At 42.9% G+C, this 18,652-nt stretch overlaps 1 protein-coding gene across 10 annotated transcripts in view; it reads right to left on the reverse strand.

Annotated features, from left to right (window-relative positions):
• The window catches only part of CYSLTR2 (cysteinyl leukotriene receptor 2), a 76,097-nt gene that overhangs the window by 38,515 nt on the left and 18,930 nt on the right, over positions 1 to 18,652 (reverse strand). For 5 of the 10 annotated variants that reach the window (XM_054701495.1, XM_054701498.1, XM_054701497.1 and 2 more), the window contains 2 exons: positions 16,982 to 17,059; positions 822 to 898 (listed from right to left, as the gene is read on the reverse strand). The gene's annotated coding sequence lies outside the window, so the exon portion shown is untranslated. Of the gene's footprint in view, positions 1 to 821; positions 899 to 9,057; positions 9,096 to 14,523; positions 14,632 to 16,981; positions 17,060 to 18,652 lie in introns of those variants that run through there. The other 5 variants (XM_054701499.1, XM_054701496.1, XM_054701502.1 and 2 more) reach the window with 3 other exon arrangements.

The raw sequence follows: 18,652 nt of genomic DNA on the forward strand, positions 1-18,652 counted from the left end.
AAACTTTACCACCAATCAGAAAAATATAAATTTTTGTGCATGTTTCCTTTTATCTTTCTTTAAATATACACATTTTAAACAAAAATGAGTATATATAACAATGCTACTTTGTACCTTACTTCTTTCTTATCCTGTACCACAGTTTCCCTTCTGTGCTGATTAATAAACATCGATGTTATCAGAAGTACTGATTGTGGTCCCAAAGAGGCAAACACATTTTAAGCACACACTCTTGAAAACTCCCTCTCATGTGTCTCTAAGTAAAAACCATTTTCAGACTTCGCATCCTCTCCTACCAAAACAAGACCTTGAATGGAAAAAAAAAAAAAAATAATCTCACATAATGCTATCTCTCCAGCCTCACGGTGGGACACTCATACCTGACTCAGTCTTTGAGAAATAGAAAAGATGCTATATGGTCAAAAATAGGGAAATGCTTGAGGAAAATACAGCAAATCTCTTCAATGTAATACTAATCAAGTCAAGATGATGAAGAATTTATAGCAATGTGAAAAAAAAGTGTGTTCTAGTGGAAAAAATTAATGCAAAGTCATACTGTTTGAAAAAAGTTAAGAAAATCAAACTAAAATTATATGCATATACAAAAAGAAAAGGAACGAAATATACCCAAAATAACAAGAGAGTCTCAGCTGCTGTTTTTGTTTTCTTCTTTTTTTGTGTACCTTCCCAATTGCCAGGTTTAAAAAAATGTATAAGGGAACAAAATAAATTTACTTTTCAAAAATTATTCTTACTATGAAGTGATAAGCAAGACATAATTCTCAACACCGAATTAACAAAGCAAAGATTAAAATGCTCACCTGAAGGTGTCTTTCTTTCAGCTGCCTTGGTTTCTGCCTCCTCTATCTCTCCTGCCTGCCTCCTCCAAATAATGCAGCTCATTTAAAAAGAAAAGTGAAAGAGCAAATTATATTTTATGAACACTGTGAGCCAATAGCAAGTTTTGGCCAGTGCGTAATAGAACTTAGTGTAGGCTTCCTTCTCAAGAAGAGGAGGATTTCCAGTTAAGGAGGCCTTTTAAACTGGCAAAACTTGGATTCGCCCCACCCCTATAATTAATTAGCATGTTTCGAATACAGATCAAGGCGCTATGAGGGTTAAAGCCTGGGATTTTAAATGGCTTTTAGTTCTAAATGGTTATTGTTTCCATGACAACACTAACATCAACACCACTGCATATGTCCAGCACTTTAGCATTTTTTTGGAGCACTTTCCATACCTACTCGTTTTTCAACTTTCTTGTACTCAGGCCAGGAGGCCTTACCCGCTCTGCTGAAAATCCTCAATTGAAAGTCACCTGTGAACTTCCCCTCTTCAAACTTCATCTTCCTTCCCCAATTTGTGCACAGTTTACCAATGCCGTTTTCTTGAAAATTTCTCCTTATCCCTCTGATTCGGTTTCTTTTTCTACCTCTTGGATTTTTCCATCGCTGCCTGTTTCTGATGCCACTTCTTCCACCCCATTTCCAATATAGACGTTCCCCAAAGGATTTCTTTCCTCTTCTCTTGCTTTTATCTACCTTTTCCACACCCATGGCCAACTTTAATACAGTCAAGGAGAGCTTTTTTCTTTCTCTACCAAACTACATTCCCCCCCTTTATTCCATTTAATCGAATGACACCACAATTATTCAGCCAGTTCACCCATCCGCAAACCTATAAGACTTCCTTAATGCCTCTCTTTCTCCCATAACCAACCTTCAAGCCAACAAATGCCATGTGTTCTATCTGAAAAATATATCTCAAATCCAATCATTTCTCACTTCCCCCCATGCTCATTAAAATTTTCATCATTTATTCAATGGAAAGCTATAGTAATACTAGGCAAGAAGAAAATGGCATTCAAATTAGAAAAAACAATGTCATTTTATTTCTGTCTGTACATGATATAAACTCATATGTAGAAAATCCTAGAGTACACACACACACACACACACACACACATAATATACCAGTTAGAACTAATAAACAAATTTGGCAAAGTTGCAAGATAAAAAAGCAGCACATAAAAAATCTGTTGCATTCCTACATACTAATAATGAACACCCCCCAAATTAAGAAACAACTCCACTTACAATAGCATCAAAAAGGATAAAATACTTCTTGCTTTGGTGTTGTTTGTTCTCTTTCTAGTACCTTGAGGTGAGAGGTAATGCTTTTTGATTTGAGCTTTTTCTTGTTCTTGATGTAGGCCTGTATTGCTATATACTTTCCTGCTATACTTCTCTTGCTGCTTCCCATAGATTCTGATATGTTGTGTCTTTGTTTATCTCCAGGTATTTCTTTTCCTCTTTGATTTTCTTGTTCATCCAATGGTCATTCAGTAGTATGTTGCTCAATCTCCATATATTAGAGGATTTGTCCTGCTTTCTTTTTATGGTTGATTTCTACTTTGATACCATTGTGATCAAAGAATATACTTGATATCATTGAAATCTTCATGGCTCCATTAATATTTTTTTGGTGACCCCACATATGGTCTATTTTGAAGAATGTTCTGTGTACACTTGAGTAGAATGTGTGCGCAGTTTTTGGGAGAGCAATGTCCTATAAATGTCTTTTAGGTCCATGACATCTAAGACCTTGTTAAGGATATTATTTGAATTGACTGTTTTTTTAAAAACTGTTTGGATTTTAATTATTATGCAGAAGTGAAATAGCAGACCCTTCGTTTTGTACAATCATGCCCAATAATGGTCATATCCCAAACTTTAAAAAAAAATTGAATATATACAAATGGCCAAGGAACACATTAAAAGATACTTAGCATCACTATTCAATAAGGAAATACAAATTAAAACTACAATGAGATACCACTTCAAACCTAGTAGGATGACTATTACCAAATCTAAAATAAAGAAGTGAACAACAAAAATACAAGTGTTGGCCAGGATGTAAAGAAAGTGAACCCTGTGGACTGCTGATTAAAATGTAAAATAGTGCAGTCACTATGGAAAACAGTATAACAGACTTAACAAGTTTAAAAAATAGAATTACCATACAGCCCTTCTACTTCTTAGTATATGGTCCAATTCTACTTCTGAGTATATGGCCCAGAGAAGTGAAGCCAGATGCCTGAAGAGATCATTTTTACACCCATGTTTGTAGCACTATTTCTCACAAAACATGGAAGCAATCATCCACTTACAGATTAATGGCAAAATAACAGTTGGTATATATATTCATACAATGGAATATTATTCAGCCTTTAAAAGGAAGTAAATTCTCACATGTGCTACATCATGGATAATTTTTTTTAAAAGATTTATTTATTTATGCAAGCACAGGGTACAGTCAGAAACGCAGGAGGGTGAGAGAATTTACCAGAGCCAGAGCGGGGAACAGAACAGACAGACTGATGAAATACACTGCTGAGGGGAGCAGTGGGCGCAGCAGGAGAGGTCTGCGCGCCATGTGGGACCCGGGCCGAAGGCCAGAGATTGAACCGGTGCTACAGAACCTGCGGGCAGCTCCACAGCCCAGCACTCAACCGATGCGCCACCAGGGGTGGACCGTCATGGATAATTTTTAAGTCATTATACTAAGTGAAATTAGTCATAAAAAGACAAATACTGCATGGTTCCACTTATATGAGATATCTAAAATAGTCAAATTCGTAGATATAGAACTTAGAGCGGGGTTTCCAGGGGCTAGAGGGAGGAGGAAATGAGGCACTATTATTCAATTAGTATAGAGTTTCAGTCTTGTAAGATGGAAAGTTTTTGGAGCTAATGAGGATGATTATAGAACAGTGTGAATGGACTAAATGCTACTGAACTGTAGATTTGAAAATGGTTATGGGGCCTTCCTGGTGGCGCGGGCAGTTGAACGCAGTGCTGTGAAGCTGTCCGCCGCCTCTGCAATGCCAGTTCTATCTCCGCCAGTGTTGGAGTAACCCACATGGCAAGCAGACCTCTCCTGTCTCACCGGCTGCTCCCCTTGGCAGTGTATTTCGTCAGTCTGCCTGTTCTGTTCCCTGCTCTGTCTCTGGTGAATCCTCTCACCCTCCCGTGCATCTGGACTGTACCCCGGCTCTTGTATAAACAAAAAATAATAATAATAAAAAATAAACAAAAATGATTAAAATGGGACGTTTTAAGTATATTATGCTACAACTAAAATATTGTTCTTCATAAATTGGAATAAGTCTTAAAACATGCTCTAGGGCCTCCCCGGTGGTGCAGCGGTTGAGCGCTGGGCAGTGAAGCGGCCTGCAGCCTCTGCAGCACCGGTTCGATCCCCGGCCGCTGGCGAGGGTCCCACATGGTGCGCAGACCTCTCTTGCCGCCCGCTGCTCCCCTCAGCAGTGTACTTCGGTCCTTCTGCCTGTTCTGCTCCCTGCTCTGGCTCTGGTGAATTCTCTCACCCTCCCACGCTTCTGACTGTACCCAGTGCTTGTATGAATAAATAAATAAATCTTAAAAAAAAAAAAATGCTCTAGTAATATCCTACGTAATTGTCAAGATTTTAAAGATGGAATGAAATTGTCTCATCCCCCTACTCAAAACCTGGCAATGACTTTCCAACTTATTTTGAGAATAAAAATATTTATCATGATCCATAAAGGCTCAACTTGATCCATTCCTCCTATGCCTCTGTACAAATTACCTGTTGCTTCAAGGATTTTCCTGCTGCTATTCCAGACTCCTGTGCCCAAATGCCCTCAACCCCTCACTTCATTTAGGTCTCTGCTTAATGCCATCACTTAAGAGACAACTTTCCTGACCCCTGTTTCTAAAAGAGCTCCCCCCATACACACACTACCAACTTGACCCACTTTATTCTGCTTTATAGTGCTCAACACCACTACTTCTTATAATATGACACATCAGTTGGTACATTGTTGGAAACCCAGGCTTTCCCCCAGACTCCTTGGGGTTCTGGCTGGAACACAGCCATCTCAGAAGAACTTTCCTTATTCTCTTCCCACACTTAGGGCTGTAGCCATTCCAGCCTTCATAATCACATGCCTGCCCATGGAAACAGTCACCCCTTGGACATAGAGCTACACAAATCATAGGCACCAACTCACTGAAGAGGGCAACACTACCCTTTGGGACACTAGGCTGGGCAATTTTCAGGTACCCCAGGCACATTTACACAGGGAAGTGATAAAAGGTTAGCAGGCGGCATAACCTTAGCCCCGTACACACCCCGTGCCTTAGGAACTGGAAGGTCTGGAAAAGGTCCAGAGAAGAGTCCTCCAAAGCAGGGTTCCTCAAGCAGTAGCCCATCATGTCCAAGTCTACAGGTCTACTTCTGCCTTCATTGTCCCACTCAACTTCTTATTCAAGTCACACTTTTATTATTTGTTATCTTGTTCCTTTCCCACGCTCCAGTCAAAATGAGCTATTTATTTATCTCCAAAAATAAATCACACTATTTTGGGGCCTTAGAGATGCACAGAGTAGCAAGTGGTTTAATTGTATTGCATGGGAATTAGCAGATGTTTCCTTCAAAATCAAGGAAGTCTTCATTAGTTTTACTGGAAATGTAACAGACCTTATAATCTATCATGACCCACAATGTGGACAAGCTCACTTCCAGCATGCAGGCAATGTCACACCAGATTTGGAACACAGGGTCAGGTCTGAAAAGCTGCTAACACCCAAAATGTCTCCCTGTCATTCCCCACTGCCCTTATTAAGGTCCTCTGCTGCCACCAAGGCCTTAAGAAAGACACCCCTAGTTCTGGACACACACTCATCCAAGGTCTTCCCCAACCTTTGAAACCACAGATTCTAGCATCCTGTTACCTTCTTTTCCACTCTGACCTTGGCCTTGTGCCAAGAGCTGGAACCGACTCCTTCTCATGCCATCTGTAGCTCCCATAAGTGACAAAAATCTTGAAACTTAGAGGAAGCCAAAAAAAACTCCTCCTTGAAATATCTGGACTAGTGCTGCTGTAATGACAGAGGAAGGTGGTCTTGGAACCACTGTTTGAATGTTCCATCATCTTTGGCAATAACTATGGCCAAAACAGTATGGGACTGACCTTTGCACCACAGAAGCCAGGGTGAGAGCAGCAGTTCTCAGTGCTGCTGCTGTGCAGGGCTGTGAAAAGGGCTGCACTGAGGCTACTGCTCTGAGAACGAGGCACTTCCTGGGCCTGGGACTCAGCTTTTAATATCTGACTGACCCAAGTGGAAATTCACAGGGTACAAGTTACAACATTGATGTTCTTACTTTCAGGGGAAAAGCTTGAAAGAGTAATTCTACAAACAATCATTATAGGTTTTCATTCCCTTCCCAAAATGCTATAATAAAGTAATGTTCATCTGATTAAAATAAAGTGAAAAAAATTCTCACTCTCAGAGCTAACAGTTGCATATCAGGTTTTCAAGGAGCAGAACAAGGCTCCTAACACTTTTCAAGAGGGTTAGAAAGATGGGAAAGACTTTCATCCCAAAATCTGAACCTGTAAACCTCAGGAAGAACAGAAATCTCTTCAAAGCTCTTATTTTTAGAACAATATGGGATTTCTAGCCACTTCATAGGCATTATCTTCACTGAATAGTGCCCATCAAAAACTTTTTGTTCAGCTTGGCCTGGTGACGTAAAGAGATGAAATCTCACTTCAAACAGGGAACAATTATTTAGCTAAAGAAAGGGCTTGTGACCTTAAAATGACAATAATCCTGAGAGAGCAGGGAAATGAACCAACATAATTTCTGATTTGTTGCTCCTGATGACCTTGAGAAAAATAAAAAATGGCAGCATGTTTAAATTATGCAGTCACAAATAACCTGGAAGCCACGGGCCAGCAGATGCCATCAGAAGATGAGAATCAGCTTTTATTTTGAAGGACAGCTCGGTGTGTTTCTGGATGAGAAAGTGAATTAAGGAGAATAGGGCCAGTCTCCCGTCAATTACAGTAATGCTTTAGTTACAGATCTGTTTACTTAGACCTTAAAATACACAAACTTGAATTTAGCAGATATATTCTTGGGAACACAAATCTGGGGTTTTTAAAGGATCAGAAATACTGTTAAATTTCTGGGAAAGTCTTTTTTATTTGGGTTATTGATGAAAGGAAAGGATAGAAGCAAAACTTGAAAACACATAGCGTTTAGAACTTAGAAAGCAGCAAATTTTAAGTACAAGAGGGCCATTCTGTGACAAAGAATCACCTAGTATAGGGGCCTCCCTGGTGGCCTAGGGGTTGAGTTTCAGCACTATCACCCCTAAAGTCTGAGATCCATCCCCATTTAGGGAGCTTATCCACATGATGCAGCAGACCTCTCCTGTCTCGCCCGCTGTTCCCTCAGCAGTGTATTTCAGTAGATCTCCCTGTACAGTGCCCCACTCTGTCTCTGGAGAATCCTTTCCCCCCCTGCACATCTGGCCTAAATTCCAGTTCTTCTATGCATAAATAAATGAATATTAAAACAAAAATCACCCAGTGTAGTGACTGAATGGGTGGCACCAAAGATATGTCTACATTCTAGTTCCAGAATCTGAAAATTTTACCTTATATGACAAAAGTTGTGACAAAATTAAGGACCTTGAGGGGAAGAATCTATCCTGGATTATGTAGGTGGGACCCAAAAAGCAATCATTTTGGATTCCACTTTAGGACAATTATCCAAAAGGCTTTGACAGACCCACACAGAGGAGAAGTCACCTGCAGTAGTTAGAACAATGTGACCATAAGTCAAGAAATACTTAATGTCACTAACAGAAAAATGGCAAATATCCCCCCTAGGCCCTCCAGGAGAACATGGTAGTGTTCATACCTTGATTTCAGATGAATTTCTTCCATTTGAAAGCGCCAAATTTGTGCTTGTTATGGCAACGCCAGGGAGCTCCTACCTTTTAAGCGACAAGGGCTTTAAATTCAAGGGGAAAATTGATTGGTTGCCATCAACTATCTATGAACTATAATTAATCCATGGTGAGGTTTCATCCATTTACTGTAATCTGTTTTGGTGTTCAATCTCTCATGTTTAATTCTCCCTTCAAAGGAGCAACTTAGCTTCCCAAGCGGTGTGGGCTCTGGCCAGGGCCTACGGCTGGTCACTCCAGTCCACTGGGGAACGGAAGGGATGAAGAAGAACTGCTCTACATATTGGTTGTGCATTATCTCTACCCCACGCCACGCACACTTAGTACTTTTTTCTTTGATAGCCACCAGGGTTTCCTGCCTTCAAGGCATCCTGGACTCTAGCCCCCCAGAGTGCTTTTTGAAATATATTCAGCAAATTGGTGATGGATTGCCAATTTAGGAACTCCAGCTCACCTCTGCCAAGACAAGAGGTGAGTTCTTCTTATAGATGACTGAGTGAGAATGAGAGTCAGGAGACTCCACACATGGACCCTCAGAGATGCAGAGACAGGCTATGGGAGAGGGCTTTCTTTGTGAAGGGCACAAATGTGGAGAGGGGGCGAGGGCTACCTGCACACTCTTCTTTGCCCTCACCAGACCACCTTTCCTCTGTTTCAGTCTTTTCTCTCAGAGATCCCTGGAAGCTCTTGCTGCCCATTCTAAGCCTTTTAGAGGAAACAAGTCAAGTCATTTAGGATAAATTATTGCCTGAGTATGTAGCATTATGTAAAAGAGCCACCTAATTAGGATCACAACAAAATTCATGGTACAAAAGAGAATCTAAATCTTAGTTTAAAATCTGTAATTGCTAGGCCTCCCCCGGTGGTGTAGCAGTTGAGTGCTGGGCTGTGAAGCTGCCCACAGCCCCTGCAGCGCTGGTTCGTTCCCTGGCCACCTGCGAGGGTCCTACATGGTGCGCAGATCTCTCCTGCTGCGCCCGCTGCTCCCCTCAGCAGTGTACTTCGTCAGTCTGCCTGTTCTGCTCCCCGCTCTGGCTCTGGTGAAATCTCTCACCCTCCTGCGCTTCTGACTGTACCCAGTGCTTGTATAAATAAATAAAAAAAAAATCTGTAATTGCTATCGTTCTGTTTTTTTGTTTTTGTTTTCCAAATCCCAGTGGTGGTGTTATGAGCCTTGCTTGACTAGAACTCAAGACCCTCTCCCTGCCCTTGATGATTTCAGATTAGGCAGGTGGATACCTTCACCCTCACCTTTGCAGCAGTTACTGGTCAGGTAAGAACACTGGTTGGTCTGGCCTGACTTCGTTGGTCTGGTTGTATCGTATTGGGAATCCACAGGGACCCCCAACTGTGCTTCCTGCATGTTCAGCACTTACAAGTCACCAGAAAAGGAAAGGAAAGAAAAGCAAAGGAAAGGAGAGGAGAGGAGAGGAGAGAAGACAAAGATAAGTAAGATCAGCTCTTGGACACATGGACATTTCTGCAGTAAATTTAGTTTCTTTGCACTAAAATGAGTCATAGTAAGATTCCTCCAAAGACAACATTTTAGTCCATTCCCATCTAGACATTTTTTAAGGGACTGTTTGTTCATTTGTCACTTCCACTGTTTGACTTAAATCTGTTTTTCCCTACTTGCTCTATAACACAAACATTTTTTCCCTGTTAGCATAAATATTTTAATGATTGAATTCTATTCCATCAACAGGATGAACTACAGTTGGGAAAATAAACTACTTTTGTTATTATTTCTCTCTCTGAAGCTTTTCCCAAATTTAGAGTGTCATACTGTGTGGATGGTGCTGGATTGCTTTCAAGTAATAGAGTGTACAGAGGGAGTCTGTAAGCTTGGTGTTTCCTAAAGATGATGGAAAAAGCTGTTGAGACAAATGGCAAATAAACTACCAAAAAAGCCCAAACAATGTTCTTCTCTCTACCTTCCCTAGACCAAGTCAGAGTTTGAGGCCAGGGTTTTAAGAATTAATGTAGGTGGCTCAGGGAGAGAGGCCTGGCTCCCCTGGACAACCCACCAGTCCCAGGCAGAGTGAATGTGCAGCAGGACCAGTGGTGTTGCCCTGACATCCCCATATACCCCTGCGACACCCCCCCCTACATGCTTCTCCCCAACCTGGCTTAGCCAGCCCAGGCACTGTGTGTGCATAGGTATTTAAACAGGAGGCAGGGCCTCCCTGGTGGCCTAGGACTTAAGGCTCCACACTACCACCACGATGACCCACTGCAACAGCTTGAGTTCTATCCTGGCCAGGGAGCTACCCACATGGCACAGCAGACCTCTCCTGTCTCACCTGCTGCTCCACCATTCAGCAGTGTATTTCAGTCAGTCTGTCTGTTCTGCTCCCCACTCTGTCTCTGGTGAATCCTCTCACCCCCTACAAGTTTGGCCTACACCCCAGTTCTTCTATGTAAAGATTTAAAAATAAAAACAAAAAGCAAAAAACCCCTTCCATTTAACAAAATAAAAATTTAAAAAAACAAACAGCAGGCACACTGGCAGTGTAAGGTTAACAGCTTGATGGTACATGGGCCTGCTGTTTCTCCTCCTTTCCCAGCTGCAGACAGAAGAATTACCCAGCTTAAGGAGCAAACTCCAGTGACATCTGGGGAAAAGAGGACTGGGGAAAGTTGGAGATAAGGACAGGAGGGGAGATAGGTTGGAAACAAAATCTCTCCTCAGATGAAGACCCTGGAGCCAAACCATTTCATTCAATCCATCTCCATCGAGACTCTGGAGCCCATAGAGTGTCCCAGGACTGGAGCCTGTTCACCCTCATATGTTCTTTGCCTCTCTCCCGCTCACTCTCTATGGGGTACAGTGGGGGGACTCAGCTCTAAAGGCTGCCTCGCTGAGACTCCCGGTCTACCCAGCTTCTGGTGGAAAGTGAACTGTGGGAGAATGGGAGAAAGAAGCCAGGGAACCTTTTCCCATCCACGCTTCAGGCAGCATTTCTGATGTCAAAGCTCTGTCTCCTCTGTTCCTCCCATACCAACCTATTTGGCCCATCTAGCCCCCAGCTTCTGTCAGTAATCCCAGGGCCTGTTTGTCTCCTCCCTCTGTGCCATGATGATGAGTCTTCTGCCAAGCTAAACTCTGGTAACTCAGTATCCCTCTTGGTCTCTCAGCTCTTCCATCACCTGTGCAACCTTCCCTGTTTTTAGTATTCAGAGTGGGCTTTGTGTTCCTGGTGGGGCTCTGGCAACTATCCCACCAAAGCTACTCTCATGAGTACCTCACTCTATGGGAGGCACATGTTCATCACACTCAAACACCCCAACAGCAGCTAGTGGGAGGCCTCCACATGCTCAATCCATGTCAGGCACTGCTACATATCTCATTTAGTCATTACAACCCTCTAAGGAGGTATTGTCCCATCTATCAACTTATAAATGATGAGTTACTTACATTTCAGAGGGGCTGAGTAATTATGTGTCCTCTTACTACTAGTAAATGCTAGGGATGCAAACCACAAATCTCTTTGACATTGTAAACCCATTCTGCCCTTACTAGGGAATCTATCCTTCTAATTCAAAATCACTCACAAACTACCAGCTCAATACTACCAAATGATGGGCTCCTCTTAGCATTGCTTATCATTTATTAATTCAGCAGCATTGTTTCCTCTGTTTATCAGGCTTCTCTCCATCTTCAGCTGAAGATGAGAGCAGCAGAAGCCTCTTAAATGGAGGATGCTAATAGAATGGCACATGCTGATGGCCCAAGTAAACAATAACACAAAAATGCATCATGCCTTTAAGTATCTAAAGAGTATTTTGCTGCTGCTCTCATTGCTGGAGACTTCAGAATTCCACAGAGCCCAGGAAATTGTATTATTTCATCTAAGTCATTAAGGACATCCCAAGCGCCAAGCCATTTAGGAGCTGCCCGGAGAGGCCAATTAACTTTGCTTCTCACAGATGAGCCACGAGGCTCCAGGGGATGACAGCCCAGGACACCATTAGTGCCACCCTCCTTGTGCTGGGAAAGGGGATGCTGTGCAAGGAAAGGTGCTCTGCTGGGAGGCCAGCCGGGGTCCATCCTGGTGGAGTGGAGAGAGGCAGAGTTGGCAAAGGAGTGGGTATTGCTATAAAGCAAACAGATGGGAAACATGCAGCAGGGAAAGCATTCTGGAATCTAAAGTTCCCACACTCCAGAGATGTGTTTATAAATTCCTTCCATGGTGGATGTAAAAATACTTTTCTGTTTTGAACATGTCAAGTAATGAGGAGTCTGGAAGGATGAAACCTCAGGAAACCTAATAGGGTATGTTCAGGCACCAGCTTGAGGAAACAGGCTGTTGTTTTCCCACTCTGTGGAAAGGGGTAAAAAAGAATAAATGAGTTTCTCCTTAGGGATCATAATCAGAACATCTTAGGTGTCTTTGTAGCCCCACTGTACCATGGCTGACTCATTCTAGGTGCCAAAGAATGTACGTTGTATGGACAAAGAAAGGAATGAAATAATCTCACCGACTTCAAAAAATACATCCAATCGCTCCCTTCCTTCATTCCATCTATTTTGTTCAACAAACTTTAGGGAGGCCTATGCCAGTCTCTGGGCCAGGCACATACAGAAACAATCAAGACATGGGTCCTACCCACCGAGGGGTCACTACCTGGTCAAGAGAGACGAGAGGCAAACACTTGTGAGCCCTTGGGCCGGTGGACCTGGGGAAGTCGTGGTCGCCCAATGGTCCCCTAGCACCTAAAGGAGTCTCTCTGGGGAAGACAATCCTGCTGGGTATGAAAATTATAATCAGTTATTTTCTAAATTGGCCACAGGCCTGGGCCAGGGCTAACCCACTGTAAGGAAGCAGCAGCTGGCCATCCGTTTCACTCCTCCTCAGTCCAGGCATACCCACACCACTGCCTGACTGGTGTCGGCAGCTGGTCTTCCTGAGGAAGAGCACATCAGAATGGCTTCCTAGAGGTGGTGGGACAGAAACTGGCTCTGGGAGAGGACCAAGTGCCCAGGCAGGGGGAAAACTTCAGGGCAGAGGGAATCTCAGGAATTGGAGAGCTCTCTGTGGAGCCAGAGGCCATCCTGGGCCCCTCTCATCCCGCGTCCTCTTTTCCAACTCTATGTCCGTGTGCTGTGACTTACCCTCTCTGAACGATTTTGCTTCTTGTGAAATGACAGTAACAATGTAGCAGCAAGGTGGGGCCGATCTGGAAGGTGAGTTAATACATGCGAAGCACCCATCCAAGGATTGGACAACACACAGTATTTGCCAAGTTTTCAGAAAGGAAAGAAGTATGGATCAGAAATAGAACCTACTAGTAATCGAGGTGCTCAGATAAGACATACAACAACTATACTCCAGGAGAACAGGAAAGTTTCACAGAGGAAATGGATGAATTAAGTCCTTTAAAGTTGATTATCTTGTAGGAAGGTGGGATGGCTAGCTTTGTGTGTCACTTTGGCTGGGCTAAGGGGACCAGTTGTTTGGTCAAATACCAGTCTAGATGTTTCTGTGAAGATATGTTTTAAAATGATATTAACATTTAAATATGTATATTTGAGTAAAGCAAATTACTCCATTATGTGGGGTGGCTCTCATCCAAACAGTTGAAAGCCTTAAGAGAAAGACTGAGGTTCCCCAAATTAGAAGGGATTCTTTTTTTTAAGATTTATGTATTTATGTATACAAGAACTGGGGTACAGGCCAGAGGTAGGGGAGTGAGAGGATTCACTAGAGACAGAGTGGGGAACAGAATAGGCAGATTGACTGAAATGCACTGCTGAGGGGAGCAGCAGGCAAGTCAGGAGAGGTCTGCTATGCTGTGTGGGTAGCTCCCGGGCCAGGGATCGAATTCATGCTACAGTGGCTGCAAATAGCTTCATAGTGCTGTGCTTAAGCCTTGCGCCACCAGGGAGGCCCAGAAGGAATTCTTGGAGCAGCAACATAGAAACCCTGCCTGAACCGTCAACTTTATGAAATTTGACCTCAAGACTACATCAACTGGAATTTCCCATCTACCAGTTTTCCTGTGTTGTTGCTGTTATATTTTAACTTGCCAGCCCCACATTTGCATGAGTCAATTCCTTAAACCACTTTCTCTCTCTCTCAATGCATGCATTCATGCATGTCGTGTGTGTTGGTACTGTTTCTCTCAAAAATCAAGACTAATAAGACAGGATATGAGAGAGATTTTGAGAAAAGGCAACATGACATAAATTTATAAAGAATGAGCAGGAAATATTATACACAGGGAAAATAACGGTAATAACTGTTCGGTCTGGAGAATGTAGTGCCTTTGAATAAGAAGGGAAAAAGACAATTATCAAACAAACAATCCAGCTCTCTCAGTTTGGCAGCTTCTGCTTTGTGGTCTCCTTAGTCTCTGCTCCATATTCTATTAAAATAGGCCTTCCAAAGACTCTACACTTTCAAACAGATTTTTTAAGAAATTCACTTCACTGATAACAGCAGGAAAAGCTATTTATTGGCACTTAGCAGAAACTTCCAGGTACTTTTATGGATGGCTTATACCCTCTTTCCAACTAAATTATAAGCTTTCTTAGGTACTCCCAGTGCATAGCCTGCCATTCTAAAGACTTAATAACTGTTGGTCAAATTGAGTTGAGTTGAATATTCTTCCCATGGACCTCAGATTGCTCCATTAAGATGTATTAAATTCCCACAAATGGAATCATTCCAGGCAGCCCCAGGGGATGGGTACTCATCTAGAAACTGCTCTCACCTCTCTTATTTTCCTTTCTCCATCTACACACATATTAAATCCTATTCCTACTCCTTGTTCCCTTTTGTAGCTGGCCTCTTCCCAACAGTCAGCAACTACAAGCACTGGTTGAATGTAGAGTCCAATACTTGACATCTGGTGGTAGAAGAAAGGAACAGAACTTGAGGCTTTTGGTTTCTTGGTCACTTTCTCTATCCCACCTCACCTGTCTGGGCCCCCACACTCAGCCTCCACCCTTTACCATAAATCACACCATCTCCAAATCTCTATTTTAAACATCCTGCCCATCTTCCATTGCCACCACCTCTTTACCTGACGACTCATCCAAGTACCCCTACTCTAGTTACACCTTAAGCTAACAAGACCCCTCTCCCCAGTAGATATATGCACACATGTGTGCTCATGGGCACACACAGTAGGCAAGAAGCCACTCTCAAATCTCCTTCTCCAAATTAGTGCCCCTGGTTCAGTCCTTTAGCTCCTTTCCTACAAATATCCTTGGTTCCCTGCTTCTCTCCTGCTGTTGCAGTCACCTGGCAAAACTCCAACCCCAATGAAATCTTTCAGCCTTTATCATGCCCACACTCTAACAGCCAAAACTGGGTGAAAAAAAAAATCAAACAATCCTACTACTTGAATTTACTTTAACTTATGACAGTTCTTCGATGGACATCACATTTCCCTGGTAAGTCGAGTTCCTTCCCTTTGATGCAGATAAATTAGAAAAATCTTTTAGTTTTTCAAAACTGAGTTTCGTTTTGAGAAACAAGGCAAGAAAATGTGTTAGACTAGGTAGGAATAAAGCAATGCTCTCTGCCCATTTCCATCATGTCCAGAAATTAACTGAAAAGGTACATCTTGTCAATAGACATTGAACCTGCACCTTCTAGCTCTACACTTTTGTCCTTTTCTTTTTCAAAAAGATTTTATTTATTTTATATAAGAACCAGGGGTACAGGCCAGATGCACAGGGGGGTAAGAGGATTCACCAGAGACAGAGTGGGGACCAGAACAGGCAGGCTGATGAAATACACTGCTGAGGGGAGCAGCGGGCGAGACGGGTGAGGTCTGCTTGCCATGTGGGTTTCTCCGAGGCCAGCGGGGATCAAACTGGCACTGCAGAGGCTGCAGACAGCTTCACAGCGCTGCGCTCAACCGCCGGCGCCACCAGGGGAGGCCCACTTTTGTCCTTTTCACTCCACTCCTCTTTACCTACAATACTGTTGTCAAAGCTCCTAGATTTATTCATTAACAGTGTACTATAACATAGGCTTCTCTTATAGGATCCTCAGCAACCTCTTAAGCCACTGATTTGGCTCATTTTGAGGGCCAAAACCTTGAGTACGTATATACAGAGGGATTCATCTAAACACCAAAGCAACAAATATTACCATGATTATAGAATGTCAAGATAGAAGGACAATTACCTGCTATCTTACCTTTCTCAGCAACAATATTTCCTTTAATTCATCCTCACATTTGTTGATGAATCTAATGGTAAATGCTTTAAATGTGGCATTTCAATCTTTTCCCAGAAGCCCCAAAACAGCAATTACAACCCACAAATATTTTTGCAACATTCAATCATATTTTGTTCTCTCAGTTTTGTATCTTTAATTGGAGGGTGTTTTTAGATCTTTTATTTATCCCATTGTCTCTTAAGGTCTTACTGGATCTCTGGCTCCACCAACAAAAACAAACACAAACAAAAACAACAAAAAAAATTCCAAAAGTTCATGTGGCCATGCTAGCTGCCCATCACACATGGGTCTGGTGTGGCCCAGGAATGACTGGCTGGCCTGTAGAACAGGACATGGGGGATAATACTTTCCCCACCTTCATGGATTCATAATCTCTGACCTAAAAACCTCCGCCCTTAGGAGTCCATTAAGATAGAAACGATATTCTTTTAGTGATTTTCAATTTCCCAGAAAGCTAATGGAGGCTATAATCCAATCACTTGGGCCTCACAAGATAAAACATCACTCATCTCATTAAACAAGTAAGGTTAATGGCTACTCACTGTCTGTGGATAGACTTTGGGCTATTAGCTTCCAAAAGTTGGGCAGAACCCAATTTTGCCTGTATTTTCCCTAATTCTTCTGTGATTCAAGTTTCACTGAGTCCTGTTCCTGGTTAGTAATGTGGGGCCACATCCTAAGTAAAGTTCCTTCTCCTGCCCACAATATATTTCCATGAATTCCCAGGGAGTATCTCACTAAGGTTCAAGTCCCATTAGCCCCATGTCGTTTCTAGCCTTCATCTGCCCCAGCTCTCTTTGCTGGTCATTGCCACATCCCCAGGAGCAATTGCCCCCATATACCTCCTCTGCCACTTCTCACTTCCCTTCAGGAATAATGAAGGTCTTGAGGGTTGGGTTGTTTGGCAGATTTTAGTGAAGATGTGAAGAATATGTGTATCTCCATAATCTACTAGAGAAATAAGAAGCAACACTCACTGTTCATTCCCCAATATCTTAGTTTTCTGTGAAAGTTTTTTTCTGTTGTTTGCATCCCCTTTAGTGCTGTCTTCAGACCTATACATGGGCGATGAAGATACAGGAAAGCATAGGAGTAAGGGCTGGAAATTAACTAGGCACCTGGGTATTGGTACAAATGGGGAGATATGCTCTAACTCCAGGGTTCCCATCCATGCCTCTGCCATGCCCCAAGATAAAAAGCTTTGTGGACACTTCAGTAAAGAAAAATCTGGTACATTTTCCTCTTAGTTTTCAGTGCAGACACATTTCTATGAGGGACAGCAATGAGACACTGGATTGAAGACAGAAGTTTAGGGTGCAGACTTGCTGTCTAAGCATACATCCGCACCCCAGGGCTAGAATGATGAAACTGATTGCTCTCAGGCAGCCTGTAGAAGTCAATACAATCCCAGAATCTATTAGGATATAATAAAGACAGAAAAGAGAGAAAACCTCATTTCGCTGTGTGTGATAGGAGAGAAATAGAATAAGTAAAAAGAATTCCAGGTGAAGAATGTTTAAGCCAGAAAGCAAGGTCATTTACTCAAAATCTTTGTGACTATAGCCCTCAAATGTCTTGAGAGCAAAAAAATAGAAACCTGTGTTAGCTGGCTTATACAGAAAAGAAATCTATCAGAAAACCCCTGGGGAGCTGGGAGAATTACCAGAAAGGGCAGCCAACTAGAATTGGAAGAAAGACAAGGACAGAAAAGTGTGTCGTCTCTGACCCCATCTGGGTCAAGCTTTAGGACAGCTTACTTGAGGCACCACTGCCACTGCTGCTGGCATTTTACACCGCCCTGGGACCACTTCAGTGACTGAACCACTACCTGATACTGGCCTCCTTCACTGCCATGGGGCCTCTGGACAAAGGGGGTCACCATACCCAGAAGATTCTGAGCTGCCCTTGCTCCAAACTCAAAGTCTGTGGAGAAGCCCACTGTGGCCAAGTTTGGGCCATAAGCCCCTTCCGGAGTTGCTGAGGGGCAACAAAGGCAGCCACTTGTCCTAACCCCTATTGGGAGATGCTTCCCAACACTTGCCCAATGGCGGTTTCCTCCAGCAAGGGAGAAAGGGATTTCAGGTAATGGTCACCCTATTACTAGTTTTCTAGGGCTGCCCTAACAAAATACCACAGACATTTATTTGCTCACAGATCTGGGTGCTGGAAAGAGGTCGGCAGATTTCGTTTCTCTGAAGCTTTCTTTCCTGCTGCGGCTTCATGTGGTCTTTCTTTTGTTTTTGTTTTAATTTTTAAAAAGATTTATTTATTTATGCACACAAGAGCTGGAGTACAGGCCAGTGATGTCAGGGGTGAGAGGATCCACCAGAGACAGAGTGGAGAACAGAACAGGCAGACTGACTGAAATACACTGCTGAGGGGAGCAGCGAGCGAGACAGGAGAGGTCTGCTGCGCCATGTGGGTTGCTCCCAGGCTGGCCAGGGGATAGAACTCATGCTTCAGAGGCTGTGGATTGTTTCATAGTGTGGTGCTTGGCCCCTGCATCACCAGGAAGGCCCTGTGGTCTTTCTTTTGTGTGCACACCAATCTGCTGCCTGTGTATCCACATTTCCTCTCCTTACAGGGACAATCATTAAATTGGGTTAGGGTCCACCCTTAGAGCCACATTTTAATTTAATCATCTCTTT

The sequence above is a fragment of the Talpa occidentalis genome, unplaced genomic scaffold (genome assembly GCF_014898055.3).
Source record: "Talpa occidentalis isolate TD23 unplaced genomic scaffold, MPIMG_talOcc4v2.1 talOcc4.5, whole genome shotgun sequence".
Lineage (NCBI taxonomy): Eukaryota > Metazoa > Chordata > Mammalia > Eulipotyphla > Talpidae > Talpa > Talpa occidentalis.